We start from the raw sequence: 22,482 nt of genomic DNA on the forward strand, positions 1-22,482 counted from the left end.
GAAGCCTCAGGGGATAATGAGTTTGGTAGAAATTATCCCAAGAGAGATACTACTTGCTTGAGTCAATAGACCTTGAGGTCCTTCCAAATCTAAGATTGTGATTTTTGGATTCTGTGGAAAATGATCGTATTTGCCATCTACTAATTCCAGAAATGGATTCGGTTGTTTTTTTTTAAATCACTATCTTAACAGAGGTAATGTAGGTAGTAGAAAGAAAATGGAATTGAGAGTTGTAACCTGGGGTCTAGTCTTCTGGTCTTGGCTCCGATATGTCAAAAACAGGGTGCAAGCCTGTGATTTCCTTGACAGAGAGCACTGGTACCAAACTCAAACAGAAATAGGGCCACTAAACCATATATAAGGATCCCTGCCAGTGCTGATTAACTTAGAAAACCACATATTAATATTATCTATGTCTTATTTTTATTTATGTTGTTAAGTATTTCCCAATTCCTTTTTAGTCGGGATCTGCCTGTACTTAGGAGAAGGCCGTAGACCACGTTTGACACCTCTGATATAGAGGCCTCCTGGATGAGTCCATTTTTTAATTTATTTTCAATTCTTTGCTGCCTAGAGCACTGAGAAGTTTATGTGTCTTGCCTAGGGTTACATATCCAGTATATGTCAGAGGCAGGACTTAAACCTGGTTTTTATTGGACTCAAAAAGGCCAGCTCCCTATCCACTATGCCATGCTGACGCTTTGATAAATCATTTAAACACTTGCTCTTCAGTTACCTGACTTATAAAATCAGGACACTTGGCAAGACCATCTCCAAGGTTGTTTCCAGCTCTAAAAATTCTGTGTTATTTAATGCAAATAGTGTTTTTGTTGCTGTTACCACAATTATTCTGGAAGTAATTTAACTTATATATTTCTGCATCTGTAAAGAGCATGTAATAAACATGTAATAAACACATGTAATTTTAAATGGAAGTGGGGGTGAAGATCATGGTGCAACAAAAAGACAAGATGCAAGTTGATAGGATGATTATGATACAGAGAAGGAAAAGAAAAGGGGGGCCACTGAAACATTAGAGTTATGAAATTGGTTGTAGGCTTTTTGTATAGGATTTGGAGGATGCAAGACCTTTTAAGGAACAGCCTACTTCCCCCAAACTATAGAATGATCAAGAGAATTTACCATTACTTATAGGAGAGAGATCATCCAATACGGTTCACAGGAAAAAGAAAACATGGTGTTGTTTAGCAACTGTCAGGTGAATGGATACAAAGGCACTGGGTAGATCAAGGGAATATGTCAATGTAACATGAACAACCAGAAGTACTACTGCCATCCCATGACATATATCTATGGATTTCAGTTGTGACAACTTTTTAAAGCTTATTAAACCTTAAAAACAATACTCACTTCTAGCAATTGATGGAAGGATAAATGATGCCAGGAAGAACCTAGAAAGCATCTCCAAGAATTGTGAAACTCTGGGCAAGAAAGTGAAGACCGGGTTTATTTGTTTTATAATAACTGCTGGTGATTTAAGGTAGAGGCTTCAGAATAGAAAGATGTATTTGGGAAGGGAATAGTTGATTCAGGTGGTGTCAAAGGATGTCGTTAGAATTTCTGGACCAGGGTTCAATCTATAGAAATGATGGACTCTTGGCCAGGGCTAGAGTACATATAACAAGGCATGGAAGAATACATTTGCCTTGAGACTTGCAAATCTTTAAGTCCCATACAAAATCCCACTTTCTACAAGAAGTCTTTCTTGACCTGCCTTAATGCTAGCACCTTCCTTCTATGATTACCTCCAACTTATCCTGTCTATATCTTGTTTGTATAGGGTTGTTTGCATGTTGCCTCCACCCATTTGACTTTAAGCTCCTGTAATCAGTAAGGCAATAATAACAAGGTGGATGATAATTGTCAAATGCCTATGTAGTTCTGTATCACAAAGTACATGAAACTCTCCACATAGAAGGTAGAAGAGGTAAACCATTTACTCAGACACCAGAGGACCGGATCCCACAAGGCATTTATCCAATCTATTAGAGCAGTAAAACATTCAATACACAATATCGCAACATGCAACATCCCCATCCCCAAACTTCTCCCATCCCCTGCTGGGGTCTTCCCCAAAACAAACTCACAGTACAGCTAAGTCAGCCTATTCAGTTCTAACAATCACGAGGGGGGCCATTAGCAGCCATTAGCAGTCATAACTGCTCAGTCCCTCTCTCTCTCTCTCTCTCTCTCTCTGCCTCTTTCCTCTCTCTCTCTCTGTCTCTCTGTCTCTCTCTCTCTTTCTCTCTCTCTCTCTCTCTCTCTCTCTCTCTCTCTCTCTCTCTCTCTCTCTCTCTCTCTTTCCCCATTTCTTGTGACATAACTTCCTTTTCCCGTCAGGAAGCTTCTCCCACCACAAGTGACTTGGGCTTCCTGTGATGTAAGCAGGTCACAAGGCCTATTAATGGGTGGGAAGGATCTTCAAATCTAAATTGCTACCACAGCTCCTTGAAACAGGGACTGTTTTTTGCTTTTCTTTGTATCCCTGACACTTAACATGGTGGCCAGTACCAAGTAGGTGCTTTATAAAATGTGTGTTGACTCATTTACTTGTTGATTGAGATGGCTTTAACATGAAAACGAGGAAGGGGAAAAAATTGTCAACATACAGCCATTAAATCAGATATTACAGAGTAAGAGGTATGAAACAGGAATAATATTCATATAAAGAAAAGGCCCATTAATTAAGCAGAGACAATATACATAATAACCACCCATGGTATTAGATATTCATGCAAAAATACAATCAGAGAAACCTATCCATGGCACAACTGAGCTGAAGCTGGAGAGATGAGTAAATCAGAAATTATAGACCAAAATTTAATCTAGAAATCCCTAAAAAGAAGGAACAAGTTGCTCCATAACAGCTGCAAGCAGAGACTAAAAGAAAAAAGGGAATTTCCATAATGCCTACAGGAATGCCTGGAATAAATAAAGCAAGAAATTTTAAAATTAAGTAAAAATTCTAGAGGAAAGAATTGGAAGGATAATGAATAGCTTCAGAAAGAAATTGGTTAACTTTACTCAAGAAATAGACTCCCCAAAATAGAAATATATGGTTTCAGTGAGAAATATTAGAACAAAATCAAAAGATTAAAAAATAGAAGAAAATGATTTTAAAAAAACACAACTGACCTCTGGAAATCAAGGAGAGATGATTTTAAAATTATTTTTAAATTTCTTGCTTTATTTCTTCCAGGTATTCTTATAATCATTATGGAAAATACCATTTTTCATTTGATCTCTGCTTGCAGTCGTGATAGAGTCACTTGTTCCTTTTTTAGGAATGTCTAGATCTACATTAATTTTTTATATTGGTTGATAGTTACTTTGATTTACTCATCTCTCCAGCTTCAGTTCTTGCATTGGATTCTTTGCCAGGTCATTACCAACCCAACAGAGGAAGGCAGAGAGAATGGATAACATGCAATAAAGTTACATAAAAAGCACAATCATCTCACTAATGCTTATTTGTCCCTTTCATAGTACACCTATCCAGAAAAACCTTTGTGGGTCCCAATTTTTGAACTACTGTAAACTCTATTGCTCCTTGGACTCAGAATCCTGGCTATCTTTTAGTTGACTGAGCACAGCCTATGGTTTACTCCTTATGGTCATAACTTGGCCTAGACCTCTTACTTCTGGACCCCTAACGATTTCCCTTAATCACCAGTACACAAGGACCCTATCCCCTTTGGGGGTTAAGGACAAAAGCTCTGAGACAATATCTGAACATACCTTATAAGTTCTGCTGGAAGCACACATATCAGTCTAGATTCAGGCTGTTCCTTAATTCCATTTAAGTAACCCATAAATTCTATTTCTGAGGTGTATGGGGTATTCAGGGAGGATCAGCACCTCCGCTGAGAGGGCTTTCTAAGCCCTTTTCTGGGCTGCTCATCCACCTTTGGTGTCCACCTTCACACAACTATCACCTGTGGCTCCAAGAAGCTGTAGAATGCACAGAGGCCAGATGCTGGTGAAGCCTCCTCAGCAGATGGGCTAAACCAGGTTGAAGGTAACTAACAGGCTTCAAATCTGTGGTGAGTTAGGGGGATGCCTATCCCAAGCATGTGAAGATTTCTCTTGGCAGAACGAGTGGATGAGAACAATTTATTCCAATAGTCATGAAGCCAGCTTGGTCAGACATTGAAGACTCCAAGATCATCCACTGCATCCTGGGCCATTACCAGCTGTCTTGATTTTAGTCTTGCTGCTGGATTTTGATGATTCTGGAAGAAAGAGTGAGGCTGATGACTTTGTGCAGCTCTGCCTCACTTAAATCCAATTCACGTGGGAGTCAAGACATCACCCTGCAATGTCATTGTTCCTCTTAGAAAACAAAGGATGAACAACAACAACAATGTTCTATTTCTACTTTTACCTATCATTATATAACACTACTTCCGTTGACTGGCAGTGGTCAGCTATAATTCACCTCTGGTTGCTGTGGAAACCCATAATTTCATATTTCATGAGACAGTAACTAAAGTTTCTAAGAGTCTTTCCTAGGGAGTGTATACAATGCATTTTAGTTTAATCCTAATTGATATTTTACCTTGAAAGATTAGAGAGTATACTTATGTCATAGTAGCTACAAACATTTCAATCCAGGTGGGAAAAATACAAAATGAAGATAAGATGTCAGTCTTTATTGTCATTGTTTGATATTAATTCAAGAAGAATGTGCCTAGACAATGTTACTAATAGCACCAAGAAAAGACATCTATGATTTTTTTTAAAAAATCTGATTTATAAAACAAAAGACTAAGTCATCTTTTTGAAAAAACTTCCCTTTTATTATGCAATTAAACAATTTTATTTTTAAAAACACAGTTTTAAACTGTAGTTAAACATAAAAGAATAAATTTCAAATTATGAATAAACCTATATCATTTCCTAATCCCTATGATTATACACTCCTATATATGTATATTTTAAATGTGCACATATACATATATAAATAAACAGATAGACATGCACATTTAAAACACAGAGCTAATGTGAGCACCGTATTCTTAATATTGCTTTTTCTTCTTTGAGTTAGCCATATTTCTGTATATTCCTGATAAAATAAGATTTGGATTATCCAAATAATTCAATTTTACATCTTTTAAATATTTCAAGGGAAAGAAAACTTTTGTTTACTTTCTCTTTCACGAACTATCCAGTTATTAGACTTTGGTTGAATTTCCAAGGGTTGTATAATTCTTAAAGACCTCTGGAGCATTTCTTGTTCTAAACATTAAAAAAAAAATTTCCCCACCTGCTGAATAAAACAAATGCTTATACAACCATTGAGCCCTTCTGTGCAAAGAACAATTTTCTCATTCTTACAGATTTGATTTGAATCTATATGTAGCTCATTGAAAAAAAATTGTTTGCCTTTTTTCACATAGCAGATTAATGCCCCATGCTTCCAAATGATTTTTCTGTGTGTCATCTTTATATCTGTGCCATTTGTATGATTTAGGTGCTTGTTTGAGGCCATGCCATTCATATGATGTTTATATTATAGTATTCAAAACAAAATCCATATTCAGTTCTCTCTTTGAAAAAGTAGCTTTATGCCCCCTTTTGAAATGTCTTTCCTTCCTTTTTAAGGAAAAATGAAGGACATAACTACGGATTGAAAACATGGTTTCAGAGGCCTGAAATCTGCTGGAAGAAACTAGTGTTCTTGAGATTGTAAGGTCAGTGGTTTAGAAATTATTATGTATATCTTAATTAACGTAGTCTAAAAGTAACTACATATGTATATATACATATATAATAACCATAAAATATTTGTGCTAATGTGTAAACTATTTAGGTAGGAAACATTTCTATTTTCATAATATTCATAATCTAAAATAAAAATATCTCTTAGGGGGATATTTGTGCTTACTCATTTCAGAAAGGCATCATTTTATCAGTGGGTTCACCCAATATATTGTTTACATAACATTCAACTGTGTATTAAAATTTTGCCTGACATTTTGTAAAATGTTAGCACTATTAAATGGGATAAAAAGTAGATTTATGATAGTTCTTTAAGACTTTCTACTTCGATGTGTTTTTATGTTTTAAATAGTAGACATTTTCTTGGTATGTTTCCCCATTCACCTCAGTCTCCTAAATGGTATGGGAACATCATAAAACTTTCAGAAATCACTGGACTTTACCCTTGACCTTTCCTGAGTTCAGGAGAATTGGATGAGCCGTTAGCCAGAGACCATGGTATCAAAATATTCCCTGCTCCCCAGCTCAATTGATCCTGCTTCAACTCGAGTGTCTAAGTAAAATGATGATAAAGATAGATGAGTCAGGAGTGTTTAGGGATGTCTTCCAGGTTGGATTTGGGTTCTTAAGAGTAGAAAAGGATACTGAGCAAAACAATAATGATGCCCACTATAAACTGACTTCTAGCTATAATAATGTATAATATAGTATTAATTTTGAAGTTAAAACTAAATTGCACATGAAATGGTTACATTTTGATGAAATAGACCAAGGAATATGCTGTCTTCAGATTATTTTGTTATCTGTCCCAATACTATATCATAATTATGCACATATATATTTTTAAATATAAACTATCTCAGTCCTAAGATAATTAACTACCTGAAGAAATGTATTCTACTTCAATTGCCACAAAATTGATTATTTAATTTTCTTTTTCCAGTATCTGCAAACTACCTTCTCTATCTCCTTCCTTCCACCCCAGCTATATCTCTCCCTTCCTAATTCACTCCACCCTTCTCTCCCCCCCTTCCAATTTTTTACATTTCCCATCGTGAATTTTTAATTCTGAGCATGCCTAGTCCATTTTTGGCTATTCTTAAAATTCCTGTTGAGCTTATATGCATTCAATAAATTAATTTTAATACCGCAAATAAAAGCATAATTAGAAAGGCAAATTTGTTTTTAAATGACACTAGCAATTAAATAATAAGTTGAATATTGGCAAGGAAAAAGAATAGAGGGAACTCATCAACAATACTTCTCCCCATCATGATTTCTGGTGGACACCATCTTTCTAGAAGGTGTATGATTGCCTGCCTAGAGGATAAGTCCCTCAGTAAGTCAGTGGCTACTCTCCATTCTAAAGGTAGAAATTCCACAAAAGAGCATATCCTATTAATAGGTACATGGTTTCCCCAGAGTTAAGACTCTTAGTACATTGCCAGTTACCCTCTAAGAGTTCCTCAGGAGAGCTCACAAGTGACCTGGGACCAAGGGGTGGCCTGAGTCTTTCACCAAGTCACAGGTCTGTTCTCAGAAGTTTAACCCCTCTCTGTTGTGACTGATAGAAATGCACTTCCCAATTCAGGCATCTGCCATAGTCAAAATCTGTACAAAAACCTAAGGAAACTGTTTTGTGTACCTAGTGATGTTTATTGCTGCAGGTCATTCCTTCCGCCTTGTTTCCTAGAGAGAGAGAATAATCCCCAATAAAGCTCATGTTTCCCTCTTTTCCCCTTTAGTCTTTCCACAGCAGCATTCTATATTGTGCTGAAGTGAAAACAAAGAAATGCACGTGGTCATGCATTAACTTTAGTTTTTTATTTGGTATATTACAACAGTATCTGTTAATTGCAAATAAAAATTTAGGTTAGTTTTTTAGTACAATACAACAAAGTCTGATTACAGCTTTTCCCAGTGACTACCAGAAGCCTGTTGGCCATTTCCCACATCCCCGTTCTGAGCTTTCTTCATCTGTCGGTGTGGTTTATAAACCCCCTTGGACTATCCTTACCTTTCCTTTACACTGTTTGACTTAGATCAACCTCCTTTGTCATATGATTACTGGTTTCCATGACTATACCCACTCCTGGTTTTTGTTTTTGTTTTTTAATTCTTCAACACTGATGCCTTGACTCAGTCAAATGCTTAGAAGGCAATTCTGTACATCACTATATCACACAGGGCTCAGCATATGCTAGCACAATGAATGCCAAACCCAAATGTGAACGACTTTTGGTTTATTCGGAATTTTGTATTGTCCGTACCTTTAGTGCAGTTAAGAAAGTAGGTTGCTATTACCACTTTCACCCTGCCTTGTGCCTAGTTGACGACTCACTGAAGTATAATATAGGAGAATGTGGTACAAAATAGGAACCTGCATTACATTCCAAAAAAGACAATCCTGCATTGCCAAAACTGAGAATCTAATGTTGCAGAAATAATTGTGTATAACAGCTGTGAAAAGATGCAGAATATGGACGTTGCCTCTTTTGTTCTTCCAACTCAAAGCATCAGGCTCACCAGAGGACTTAATCATTCCCCCACTGACCTAGAAAGGCAGATACTTTAGGAAAGATTGAAAAGTATAAACCCCTCAGGATCCATATGCAAATAACAGCTGGATGAGTGAAGAGACTGGCAGGGGTGGGGAGGAATGTGCTCTCTGAAAAAGGATGTGCTAAAAATGGAAATACATGATCACATGCTTCTTGTGAAATTTCTCAAAGTCGTTTAGACCTAAAAGGTAAGTTATGTGATTATATTAACTAAGGCAAGTAAAACGAAATGTTCATTCGGGAAGAAAATGCTATGGCAGATATATCACCCAAGTGTTGTCTCTACATTCAATTCTTCTTCACTGTATTCCCATAGATTACAGTAAACCAAATTTCTCCTGAAGCCTTCGATAGGTGGCTGGCATATGCCACCACAAGGAACTTTTACAACTACTTAATACCCAATTTGAAGAATGTTACAGACCTGAAATCAATTTTTTAATGCAGTGAGGAATTTGATACACCCATGTAGTATAGAAGCAGATATCATGCTGACAAGGCAGGTAGAGTACTTAGCAATATGGGCTCCTTATGCCAGTACATCCTATGAATACCCAATGACTCAGTCCTGCATTTTGTTGTTGTTTGTTAAAGGAGACTACGTTGTCTCATTTGCTTTCTTTAGAGCCAACTAAAAATAAATGTAATAAAACTGAACATATGCCCCGTAAGCACTTCCTAAATGTTCATTTTAATAATGGTTATTAAAGCAAAAGGAGCAATTAGACTATTCTGCATCCTGACAGCCCCAAAAAGAACAAAAAGCAAACTCATATTGTAATAAAAGATGATGCATTTGCTAATGCACGTGATAGCATTTTGCCCTAATTGTTCAAATAAAAAATAAGTCTCTTAATCAAAACCTACTTATCCCACTATCCTTAAGAGGTATAATGAATAAGGTACTGGATTTGGTGACAAAAAAGACCCGGATTCAAATTCTACCTCAGCTATTAGCTGATGTTAGATAAGTCACTTAACTTCTCTATGCCTCAGTTTCCTTATCTATAAAATAAGGACTCAGTGGCCCCTAAATTGCCTCCACTCTCTACATCTATGATCCTAACATGGAAAAATTTCCACAAGAAGGAAGGTAAGGAAAAAGAGAGACGGGGGATAGCTAATATTCTTCTTCAGAAAAAGAAATTTGAGCCTAGGAAAATCAGTACCTCTTTTTAATCCTTGATTTTTAGCAAAGAATTGAACATTGGAGTAGAAGTTACAGGAGATGCTTTATACTTCCAGAGTAAGTTATTAAAAAGAAGCAGCATGGCATACTGGCCAGAGAGATGACCTTGGAGTTAAGAAGACCAGCATTCAAATCCTCCCTCTGACAAGCACTGGCTGAGACCCTAGACAAATCAATCAATTTTTTAGTGCCCCAGACAACTCTCTAAGAGAGTAAATTGCAGACCAGATACCAGTGTGCTTTGGTAAAGGGTGTTTCTTCTCTGGGATTTCCTAATAACCAATGAGATCACAGGTCCAGATTTAAAAAAGCAAACAATTATGATAATTTACATAAGGAATCATTATGTTAACCTCATGTACTTGCTCAGTGGTATGTGCTTTCTTTCTCCCCAAAACTACAGGCAATCAAAGTTATTGTTGTTTCTAAACATGAATCTTCTTAGACCTCATTTTTACCTTTGGTTGGAAATTTGATTGAAAAGAACCTATGGAGTTTGGGCCTGAGAGGTGGTTGTCCAGAATGAATGGTTTGCATCCCAGATACTTTCTGACTCCATTTTCTATGACACATTCGGAGGGCATTTGGGCATGATAGTTTACCCACAATAGCGGGCAACTAGTTTACCTGATCTTTCGAGTTCCTTGTTAAGGTCATAAAGTTTAAAAGGATTCCAAGGAAATTACAAAACATTTCTTTCTGAAACGCTAAATCACCTCCCCAACTCAGCCCTGCTCTTTAGAATGTGATCAAGAACACAGCTAGATAAGCAAACAAGTGAGAATTTGAGATCGATTGGAGATGAAAGATCTTTTAACCCAACCTAGTACTAAAAATACAGCAATCTTCCAAAAACACAAATATTTTTAGGGCAGAAAATCAAAGGGAAATAAACATCGACAATGGGATTATCAAAGGGAGATTAATGCCTTATACTGGAATAACACGTAAAGTAAGGATTAGAATCCTGCTGAGGTCTTATCTTAATTAAACCAAGACATATAACTTTTGGTTACACACATTGTTGCAGGGGAGAGAAGTAGAACAGTTCCAGTGAGGTCATAAAGCCACAGCTGACATTGTCTGTACCCAGTAAAACAGAAGGAAAGGCAAGGTCAAGTTTGTCAGACTCCAAAGAGAGAGACCAGGTTGAGAAGAGAATTAAATTAGAAGAGAAGTTTTTTCCTTTAAGGCTTCTAGTTAAAATATGATGAAGGGGTATAAATAGAAAATGGCAGATTCTTTTCCTTGCTTGGATCCATATGATCCCTTTATCCTAGGCCAGCTCTCTTGGACTTCCTGACATTTCTACTAAGAATTCCAAGCATCCTGGGAGTCATTTCAAAGGTCATCTTAGTCAATCCTTTGTACCTCTAGCAGCTCATCGTGGTCATGCTGCTGATGCTAGGGTTCTGATAAGAGGAGAAAAAAAATCCATTTCCTTCTCTACCTGCCTTCACTCTCTGTGGTGTTTATGGGAATTAGAGACAGAGGGAAGTTAAGAAGGAATAGAGAAAACAAGATAAAACCACTTTAAAAATAGAAAAAAAAATTGACTCACCTTATGTGGCAGTAATTGCATAAGCAATTACATGACAGCTATTTCTAAGCCTTCCTTGCCTAGCCACTTTATTAAAGAATCTTAAAAACAAAACAAAATAAAACTTCAGATTTACTTTGTCCTCTCTGAAGCAAGGTAAGCAGTCATAAGTTTTTGTCTGTAAAGAGACATATAAAATTTTTATTAAAAACATATTTGAGGAAACCATCTATAAGAGAGCAAACCTTTTGAGGCAACGAACAATTTGGGGGCAGAACTGTGATGATTGTAAAACATGGTTGATTCAATGTTTCCCCTTCTAGAGTTCTGAATAGCATTGTCTAGTTCCAGTCATTCCCTCTATACACTCATTATTGGGACATCCCTGCACCAAATACATCCAGCCAGCATGTAAGCAGTAAGTACAAAAGCCTGGGACGAAGGTAAAAATCCAGTTTTGTTAAAGTGAATCAATCCTGCAAATTTAGTCGAGTTGAATACAAACTAATTCTTGCACTCTAGTAGTTTACAATCCAAAAGGGAGGATACAAACCAATGCAAATTTTAAAAAATAACCACAAACAAGAAACAAATAAAAAAAATGAACTGGACTGCCATACAATTGCATAAAGGTCAAATAGGTATGTAAATCAACTCAAAAAGTATTTCATCCACATTTATTAAGCACCTACTATGCAACCAGGTCCTGTTCTGGGTACTGAGGATTCAAGTACAATGAATAAAACAATCCCCAAATGCAAGGAATTTATTTAAATTGTGTGCATGGTATCAGGGAAATTGTATACTAGCTAGCACATGGTGGAGGAGGTGAAAGTGAAATAACAGCTAATTTTTGTATAGCACTTTACAAATATTGTCTATTTTGGTACAGCAATCCTCTGTGGTAAATACTGTTATTATCCCCATTTTACAGATAAGGAAACTGAGGCTGGGGGAGAGTAAGTGACTTGGATTTGAACTCAGATCTTTGACTCCAAGTCTAGCATGCTCCCCACTGAGCCAAGTAGTAGTCTAAGAGAATTACTGCCTTTCTTCCAGATCATCAGTAAAGGCTTCCTGGAGGAGGTGTCGTTTAAGTGGCCTACTTAAACATATTTTTTTCCTTTGTTGAATGCAATGTCCTCATCTCCTGCTTTCTGCTTTCTTTAAACAAGGGCTAATTTCAGTCTAGTTTCTGCCTTAGGATATGATTAGGTTTGAAGTTCTTGGCAGCAAGTCAAACATGTGATCCTAACAGGTTGTGTTACTTGGACTTGGTTCTTCCCTTTAAAGGGATAGCTTTTCTGAAATGATGTCATTTTTATCTCACTCCTGGTTATCTTCAAAAATGAAAAGAAAATATATATTTTGTATAGGAGATATTTTTCATATGGCTTCATAGATTAAAAAAAACCCAATAAGTAACAGATGGCAACTTCTTTCAGGAGGGCTTAAAAAAATACACCCAGGATTTACCGTTGTTTTCTTCAAAATGACCTAACTGTTCCCCTCAGGAAGATGATATCATGAAGTTTCTTGATTATGAATGTTCCCTCAACAGTCATTCAAGGGACTGCCTTTAGTGTATCTTTGATTTCCAGGGTTTAGTACTGTGTGAGTGCAACCTCTCCTGGAGTCAGTGAATATGACTTTAGATGGTAGACTGCAAGCATTGAAGAAATTGAAAAAGCATTGAAAGAAAGCATTGAAAGAAGAGGCATGGAGTTGTTGTTTTAATTAACAATTTAACTTTCCAAAGGCTTTTTAGGCTGTGAAACAAGCTATGTGATATAGCTCATATCCAAGAAACATATAATTAGATGAGCACATCTTATTATCCAATAGCATTCCATTCTGTTCATTTTTATCTAAGATATGGTATGCGTGTGTGTTTTCCCCAGAATGCACCCATGGAGATTGCTTAGAGCACCGTTCTTCTGCTTTGCAATCCATCTTCAAACGTACCTAGCAGCAACTGGTTTTTCTTATTTATCCTTCCCTATCTGACAATCTAATGAGGTCAGAGAGGGCTTAACAAACTTGGTAGAAGAGGTCAAGGTGTCTCATGCACACTGTTTGGTCTGTGTTGATACTTGGCTATTGATGCAGTAGAGAAATGTATAGAAAAATGAGGGCACAACCAATTTCATAGGTGGCCTTTACTCTCTCTCTCCCACAGACCACAGGATGAGCTCTGAGGCATTAGCAAAAGTCATCTTTGAAAAAGGGAAACAGGAGAACTTTCACTTTATTTTTCTGTAAGCTAAAATGTCGGGGTTTTCCCTGAGTCCCAGAGATGTTTCACTAGATTTTTTTTTAAATCTTAGCAGGATACTGCTTATATTCTAGAGAAATAATGTATTTCCATTTCACTCCCTCCTGTGACAGGCATATGTGAAATATAAAAGTATTAAATTACTTTCACATTTAAATGTGGGGCCTGTAGTACAAAGGCAACATCACTGACAAAAGGTATCTTAAAGAATACACAGAGCATATGAAAAAAATTTGTTTTACTCTTTTCACCAATCTGGTTTGGGATTCTTTAAATGCTGTTTTTGACGATAGGACTAAGCCAATTTTAGTACACAATGTACTACCCATGACTAACCCTAAGCACAGAATACAGTAAGTTCATCTTGTTGGTCCTTTAAAAAAAAAGGAAAGTATAATTAAAAAGCTGGAATGTGAATTCAACAAGCATGTTTATGTGACTTTCTGGGAGACGGTCTTGTTTTCTCTACTAATGTGCCTGGGAATTGAGTAAATTGGGTATATTTGGTTATAATATATTTTGTGAGGTTTTAGCAATCAAAGCATTGTATAAAAAAAGTTAAAGCAAATTGGTTGTTGAAACAGTGGCTACAATGACATATAAGGCCTGGTTTTAATTGCATATGCCTACATAGAGATTCCATAGGCACTTGCAATATGCTCATGTTTGGCATTTGTAGAGGAATAACAGATGCAGTTATTGCCAAATTATTTGTTGCATCTCAGTCTTAGTTAAATCAGTGCATTGTGAGGACGTTAAAAGAGGATTTTTAATCCAACTTCTGTGGCATTCTTCTGAAGAAATCAAATACCTTGAAAATATCCAGGCACATACTTAGGTCATAGAAAAGAAAAATAAAGGCATCATTTGGGCCTTCAAAAAATTGATGTGCTGGGAACTCTCTTTGTATTCTGAATTTTTGCTTTTGGTATTTGTTTTCTTTCTGTCTTTCATTTTCCATTCCTACATATCCACTTTCTATAGTAGCCTGGTTTTTAGAAGAAAGAAGAGGAAAGGAGAAAAAAGAAGAAAATGGTTTTCCAACATTTGACAGAAACTTTGTCATCTGTGGCTCAAACAGTACTATGTGGGTAGATGCCCACTCTCTGAAAGCTTAGATTTGGTCTATAAAAAGAGAGATGATACACAAGATAGCCTTCCTGAAATCCAGGATAGAATGGGAAATTCATTGAGCTCATAAGCACTATTAGACACTTGTGCACCAGCCTTTTAGAATTTTATTTCTGCCCTGTCTTGATGTTATGTTTATGGTTATAGATTTTTTCTAAACTTTACTATCTGGTACAGAAGCTAGAATATGAAGCCTAAGAATTACAATTTGGAAACAGGTGGCTGTCTTCTATTATCATCATTATTAATAACAAATACTTGTGGAACCCCCATTAGATTCATAACATTGAACTAAGTGCTGCTGGACTTTGTAATTATTCTTTAAAGCCAGGGATTTTCCATGTATTGGTCCTAGTTGCTAATATTATTGAGATGACAGTTAAAACGGGAGATTCCTCTGAACTGGTTGAGTTGTAAAAACTGATTCTAGTTCAGAGAATTCCCTAGTAGTATATACTGAGACACACCTTGTTTTCCACACTGGACCCCTCTACAAAAGAGAGGACATTCGGCAATATATTATGTGCCTGGCACTGTGCTAAGCTTTGGGAGCACAAATAAGAAAAGAGACAGTCCCTGCCTTTATTCTAATGGGGGAATACAATGCACAAATGGTATAGGTGTATGAGGTTCAGTGGAGTGGAAACCAAGCAGAGATACTGATGAAAAATGCAGAGATATAGTCTTTCTATATAGTGCTGCCATTTGTCAGAGATCTAGGATGATCAGTTGTCTGACCAGTGCTCTGCAGAGCAGGAGATTCTTAACCTGAGGTACACACACAACTGTGGGACCATGGAGAGACTTTGGAGACCTGGGAATTTGTTTTTAATCAATATTTTGATAACTATTTCAATAGAATTGGTTTCTTGTGTAACCCTATGAATTTATAGTATGTGTTTAAAAACATTCTGAGAAGAGGTCTATCAGTCTTCTTCACTGCCTGAAGGCCATGATATAAAACAGGTGATGAATTACTGATGTAAATGAACAATGCTGATTGACCACTGTGATGGTTCTTTAAAAAAAATAGCATACCCAAATGAAAAAAAAAAGCTCTCCTTTATCATACCCTTCTCACTAATCTTCAAAACACCAATTTAAGTACTTTTCTTTGAGTTTTCACTTCTCCCTTCCTTCCTGTCCAAGACAGACAACCTGTTCCATGGGCAGGAGGGGGAAGTTGAGGAACAACACTGACTACTATTTTTGTGCTCAGCTACTGCTTTTTCATATTGCTGAGGATGGGACTTAGAGAGCTGGGAGGAAGTTATTTGCAGAGCTCTGGAGAGTTTGCCAGGAGGGGGAGGAGATGTTTGCAGAGGAAAGGAAGAGTGTTGACTGTCTGGTGAGGGTGTTCATAGAATGGATCTCAGGGGACATAGATGCCCTTATCAAAAGCAGCTTTGCCTTGAAGTTTCTAAATTGAACTCTTCTTCACTTAACGTATTGTAGTAAATAGTGTTTCTAATTGTTATAGAAGATTGACTATAGGAATGAACAATTTTATGAAAGCATAACATTTCTTAACATCATCTGTTACTCTTTATGTTTCATAAACAAGAAAAGTCCAGGAAATTGTTGACAAACTCCCAAAAAATAATTCATTCTTAACATTTCTTAACCATGTTCATGAGAGTTTGAACAAAATCCTTGCTTTCAAGGTGTTTACAATCCAAAAATTAGCAAATCTCTGAATTTTCTAGAGAGGAATTAGACCAGGCTAATTAGAATTTTAATAAATGAACTTTTCTGGCTATCTCAAACAATTCTCTTCAGTAGACTTTTTCTTTCTCCTCATCTTCAGTTATCCACTTTCCTTTTTAATCTGCTTTTTCCTTCATTTCTTATCTATCACATAGCCTGGAATTTCTTCTTTCCTTCCCACTTCCTTTGGTGATGAGTTAATTACCAGAGCTCATTTCTCATGGATTGCATCTGTCTTATGTGTACTTGATTTGTTTGGGGTGAGGCCAGTAAAGTTGGGTATTTCCTGACTAGCGGGAGAAAATCCAATTCAGCAAGTGAAGGAAACAGTATAGTCAATCTTGCCCATAAGCTAACCAGACCTCGCTTTCGAAGGCTCTCTCACCCATAAAACTCTCCCCTACTGTATAGAAAACGGGACTTGGACACACCTGAAAATATACTTAGCTTATTTCCTAATTTTCCTGACCTAGGTGGGCAACAGCAGTAGATAAGATGGGGTTTGGGGAGTCAAGCCAAGCCAATAAGCATTTGTTAATTGCCTGCTGTGCTCCAGACACCGTTCTAAGTGCTGGGGTTACAAATAAAGGCAAAATCCAGCCCCTGCTCTGAAGAAGCATATTCTCTAATGGGAGAGGAGTAGTTTTGGCTAATGTTAACTATGAGCAAGAAGTTATCATCCATATTGCCACTATCATTCTGTTCTTTTTAAATCTTCTTCAAAAGTAAATTGAGTAAATACTCAATATGCCACAGAACACAGAATGTTGGAATCAGAAGGTACTTTACAGATCAGTCAGCCCTCATTTTTTCTTTAGTATGAAGAAACTTAGGGGCTAAATGATTAAGGTCCCACAGATAGTACATGGCAAAGAAGGGATCTCAATCTAGCTCATTTGACCTTAAAGTCCAGGGCTCTATTCACAGACCAAGATACGTCTCCCTCCAGGAGCCAGGACTGTAAGTCTGATACAGATATATTACAGAAATAGGTTAAACAAACATATCCATTCAACCATGAAAATATTTGCAATAAAGATAACCAAATGGGTTTAACACTGTTAGTTAGGAGAAGGTTGCTATGAAAGCTACCTGTCAACGAGGGAGAGACCGCCACTTCCCTCCTATTCAGGAAAGCCTTTTTATAGAATCTGGCCTTATGATAACTATGATACAGTGGAAGGAATGCTGTACTTAAGAGTTACCAGCCCTGAGTTTAACTCCTGCCTCTGCCAAAAAGCAGGACCTTGGGCAAGTCATTGTACCTTTCTCTCTGAGTCTCATTTTCTTCATCTACAAAATGAGAACATTGGAGTAGGTGTATACTAATGTCCCTTCCAACTAGAGAGCTCTGATCCTATGGTTCTATGGATTCAATGAGTGTTTGCTGAGCACCTTCTACTCTATGTGCAAGGAATGTCTGGATAATAGGAAGAGGAAAAAATGATTATTTGAAGTTTTCAAGGCTTTACAGAAGTGCATTCTAGTTTAGGCTTAATCAGTGTAGCTCCTAAGCAGTTAGGTGGTGCAGTAGATAGAGTGCTGGGCCCAGAGAAAGGAAGACTCATCTCCCTGAGTACAAATCCAGCTTCAGACATTTACCCTGGACAAATCACTTAATCTTGTTTACCTCAGTTTCCTCATCTGTAAAATGAGCTGGAGAAGGAAATGGCAAGTCACTCCAGTGTCTTTGCCAAGAAAACCCCAAATGGAGTCATGAAGAGTGAAATACAACTGAAACAACTGAACAACAACACCATCCATCTCCCTCCTTCCACTCTTACTGGCTCCCCCATGCTGTTTCTTCTGCTATTTTCATTCCCATATACCCCAAACCCTCTTGATTCTGTTCCTCTAGCCCCTTCTTACCATGCCCTTTTGTGTTCCCTTTCTAGGTAACTCCACATCTTGGTGGAGGAGGAAAGGGTGGAGAATAAAGTTACTCAGTGTGGTAGTAAGGTAGAGGAAGTCCAGAGTACAGTCTAGTGAGGAATTAGACATGGTTGGCTGGACAACCTCTTTAAATGGCAGTTCTGGAAGGAGCCATCCAATCAGGAGAGGTCACAAGGGCAAAGGATACTTCCAATATGTTAATTCCAGGGCTGGAGGGAAGCTTCAGGATAAAGAGCTAGGGAATGGTAGAGGAATTTTGGAATGCAGCCTGCAAAACAAATGACTTTTAAATGTCATTTGAAAAAGTCTTTACTTACATTATCTCACTTGAGCCTCACGATAACCTGTAAGTTATACTACTTTTGTACAGATCGTGAGATCATATATTTAGAACTAGAAGAAACATTAGAGGCCATCTAGTTCAACACCCTCATTTTAAAGAAAAAGAAACTGAGGGTCAGAGAGGTTAAGCCACTTTTTCTTATAATTACCCAACTAGTAAGTGTCCAAGGTGGACTTTGAGCTCAGGACTCTTCAGATCCCAGGTCCTCCACTAATTTCCACTATAATTCCATACTACCTTTCAATCTCAGCTGTCCCAAAAGAAATCCATGTCCAAAGAGAAGTATCTACTCAAGCTTCTCTGAGATGCAGCATATTTAAAAGAGCACTAGATTTGGAGTTGAACCAGGGTTCCGAGCCCATCTCTTTTCCTTACTACCTGTGTGTGGTCAGGCAAGGCACCTTTTTTTCAGCTTTAATTTCCTCGCCTGTAAAATGAGTAGGTTGGACTGAATGGTGTCTAAGACTCCTTCTCTCTCTGAGTCTCTTTGGTCCCTAAGCTAAGTTCCTTTGTCTTAGTTCCATTCATTGCAAATTTTCTTACAAGGCATCTCAGACTGAACAAGTCACGATTAACTCAAGTGCAACATGATCAAAATGAAGAGGTTCATCTTCCTTCTGTAACCCTTTTCCCTCTTCCCAAGTTCCCACTCAGTGATCTTTCAGGCCAGGAATATTGGATAATCTTCACATCACACAAGGATTAGTGGTCAAATTCTGCTACTTATTTCCACGCAGCTTGTTCTGTGCTTATCCTTACTGCTAGGGCTTTCCTTCCGGTCCTGATGAAAATTTCAACCTCAGGCATTGCCTCTGTCCAATTTTTCTAAAACCACTGCTTCTCTCTTGTTTTTTTCCTGTGTCATCTCTTTCTTAAAATCTCCCCAGGAGTTTCCCATATCTTATGGTCAAGCCCCAACTCTTCACTCATCAGGATGTCCTAAATCACTTAACTTTTTCCCCCCATTTACCCTTATCGTGTGTCCGGCTTCCTCCATTTTAAAATTCTTTTTGTGCTTGTCCCTCTTTTACTTTTGAGTCTTCTCAATAGCAAAACTATATGTTTGGCCTTTCTTTCCCATAAAGACATCTACCTTCCATCATATAGCTCCTGAAAGCTAACTCTTCCCCCAAAGCCTTTCCAAAATTAATTAGATAAGACAGAACCATTGCCCACCCAAATATGGGACTTATGTCCCAATAATGTGAGTAGCCCTTTCTTCAATTCCTACAATATCCTTACCCTTGACCTGTGATATGGATGCCTTGTTTCTTAATGTATTGGTTTCACATTTCAGTTCTGCTTGCACGAGAGTAAGGAATGTTTCATTCATTGTACTTGTATAGCCAGTGTTTACCATAGTGCTTGGCACATGATAGGTGCTTCATAAATCCTTGTTGAGTAATTGATTGATTCTGTTCTGTGTACTTATACTTAGGTCAGGGCAGTTGTCAGATCAAGTCAAGTCAACAAGCATTTATTAAGCACCTATTATGTGCCAGACAACTTGCTAAACACCAGGGAGACAAAGAAAGGCAAAACCAGTCCATGTTGTCACAGAGCTCACAGTCTAATGGGGTAGATAGCATGCAAACAACTGTACAAACAAGATAGATACAGAATAAACTGGAGATAATGTCATAGGGAAGACTCTAGCATTAAGGAGGATCAGGGAAGGCTTCTGGTAGAAAGAGGGACTTTGGCTGAGACTTGAAGGAAGTCAGAGAAGGCAGGAGACAGACATGAGAAGGGAAATCACTCCAAGTGTGGAAAGGATAACTAGTGAAAATGCAAACAGTCAGGAGCTAGAGTGTCAAATTTAAGGAAGGGCAGGGAGACCAACCAGTCACTGGAAGGTAGAATTGGTGGAGGGGAATAAGGTGTAAGAACACTAGAAAAGTAAAAAGGGGCCAGGTTATAAAGGGCTTTTAAAAATCTAAGAGGAGTTTATATTTGATGTTAGAAGTAATGGAGAGTCACTGGAGGTTATTCGAATAAGGGAATGACATGGTCAGACTTTAATGGTAAATTCCTAAAAGACAACAAGGACCAAGGTGACTCAGTTCTCTTTGTACAGAACCTTATATAAAACCCACTCACAATAACATGCCTAATGAAAACTTTGTAATTATGGATTTTTTAAAAAATTATTTTTCCTTTTATTAAATTCACATTTAATAAGAATTTATGTTTGAACTCTGAGTATTCCACTGTTAGCAATGACTAATAGTGGGAAAACATGGGAGATGATACAATAAATCAGCAAGCTAAAGGAAATCCTTTCTGGTAGGGGACAGATAATGGGTATGGGCCCTGTTGGTTAACCAGTGTATGAGACTGATACCTGTTGTTGAAACAGATGCTGAAAATTCAGGTACTAGAAATTAGGAAGCCTAAATCCTTGAACTTTGGAGATTTTAGGTTTTCTCATAACGAGCCAATAAACCCAAATGAAAGAATAAAGAGTCAAAAGCAATTGACCAACAAGTTAATCCCTAATAAAACCATGGAGAAGTCAAAAATGTTCTCCAGCCTGAACCTATGAACAATTAATATTCCTGGCTGCAAGAATGCTTTGTCTCACTGAGGTATATTACTGGCAGGCTCCCAGATAGCTTTCTCTTTTTGCTCCAAAATGAATAGAATTTGCCACTGAACTTGTTTATGTTATTTGCTTCAGTGACTTGCCTTGGCAAATTACTCCCTGCCTTTATTGTTAAATTCAGTGTACTGCTAGCATTTTAATTTTAGGTTGTAGCCCAGTGTTTAACATTTCCCCTAGTGTAAACAATATTGGATAAGTTGATATTCTGTCTGAGACAGAAGCTTTAAAAGTACCTCTTTCTCAATTTGGAAGACTTCTACCCAATTACCTCTAAGTCTATGGGATTTTTCCACTCAAAGTAAGACTAATTTTACTTTAAATTTTCAAAATTGCATATGAAAACTCAAAATAGTAACATTATGCCATTATACAGGGCTCCTTCCCCTGTCTTTCTTTAACTCATTCATTTATTTGATTATAGATCTAGACCTGTAAGGGACCTCAGAGATCATCTACTCTATCCATTTGTTTTACCGATGAGAAAATTGATACCAGTGAAGTTATTGGACTTGTCTAAGGTCATACACATAGTATACATCAGAGGCTAAATTTGAACCCAGGTCCTCAGACTCCAGTGCCAGGGCTCTCTCCACTATACCATGCTTATTATGTGTCTTTATTATGTGCCAAGCACTGGAGATACAAATATGAAAAAAAAACCCTATGAGAGTAGGGAGATACTCTTAATTTTAACCATGTAGTCAGTTCCTACTTATCATAATATTCGTTTTAAACCTCATAGCCTTTCCAATTAGTGATCTATTGGCCTTTCTATAATATTCCATATCTGTACCAGTTTTATTGCTATCTTACTTTTTAGTTTCTAGAATCCCCATTGGACTGGAGTCCTAGAAAGTACAAAGACTAGGACTATAAACTCAGATTTTTTTTCTAGAGTGACTGAAAAATTAGGACACTTTTAATGCTGCAATTAATCAATCTATGTCAATAGTTACTAAGCAAGTTTAGTTGGTCATATTTTTTTAATTTATTTATTTATTTTTAGTTTACCACACACGGTTCTACATAATTTTGAGTTCCAGATTTTCTCCCCTCCCTCCCCCCTCCCTTCCCAAGACGGCATGGAATCTCATACAACTACTATGTATAACTTCACATTGAATTAATTTATACACTAGTCAAGTTGTGGAGAAGAATTATGAACAATGGAATGAATCATGAGAAAGAAGAAACAGAACCAAAAAAAAACCCAAAAACAAAAGAGAAGCAAAAAAGGCGAGCATGTAGTGCGCCTCAATCTGTATTCAAACTTCACAGTTCTTTCTCTGAATGAAGATAGCATTCTCCATCGTGAGTCCCCTGGAGTTGTCCTTGCATGTTAGGTTGCTGAGAAGAGCGAAGTATGTCAGGGTTGGTCCTCACGGAATCCGTATATCTGTGGCTGTGCACAACGTTCTCCTGGCTCTGCTCCGCTCACTCAGCATTATGTCGTGTAGGTTTTTCCAGGTTGTTACGAAGTCTGCATCATCCCCATT

General features: G+C 37.4%; 1 protein-coding gene across 1 annotated transcript in view; it reads left to right on the forward strand.

Moving 5' to 3' along the window:
• The first annotated feature begins 5,625 nt into the window (after positions 1–5,625).
• Positions 5,626–22,482, forward strand: part of CSRNP3 (cysteine and serine rich nuclear protein 3) — a 192,805-nt gene continuing 175,948 nt past the window's right edge. Inside the window, exon 1 of the mRNA XM_036747691.1 lies at positions 5,626–5,714. The gene's annotated coding sequence lies outside the window, so the exon portion shown is untranslated. The remainder of the gene's footprint in view (positions 5,715–22,482) is intronic.

The sequence above is a fragment of the Trichosurus vulpecula genome, chromosome 2 (genome assembly GCF_011100635.1).
Source record: "Trichosurus vulpecula isolate mTriVul1 chromosome 2, mTriVul1.pri, whole genome shotgun sequence".
Classification (NCBI taxonomy): Eukaryota; Metazoa; Chordata; class Mammalia; order Diprotodontia; family Phalangeridae; genus Trichosurus; species Trichosurus vulpecula.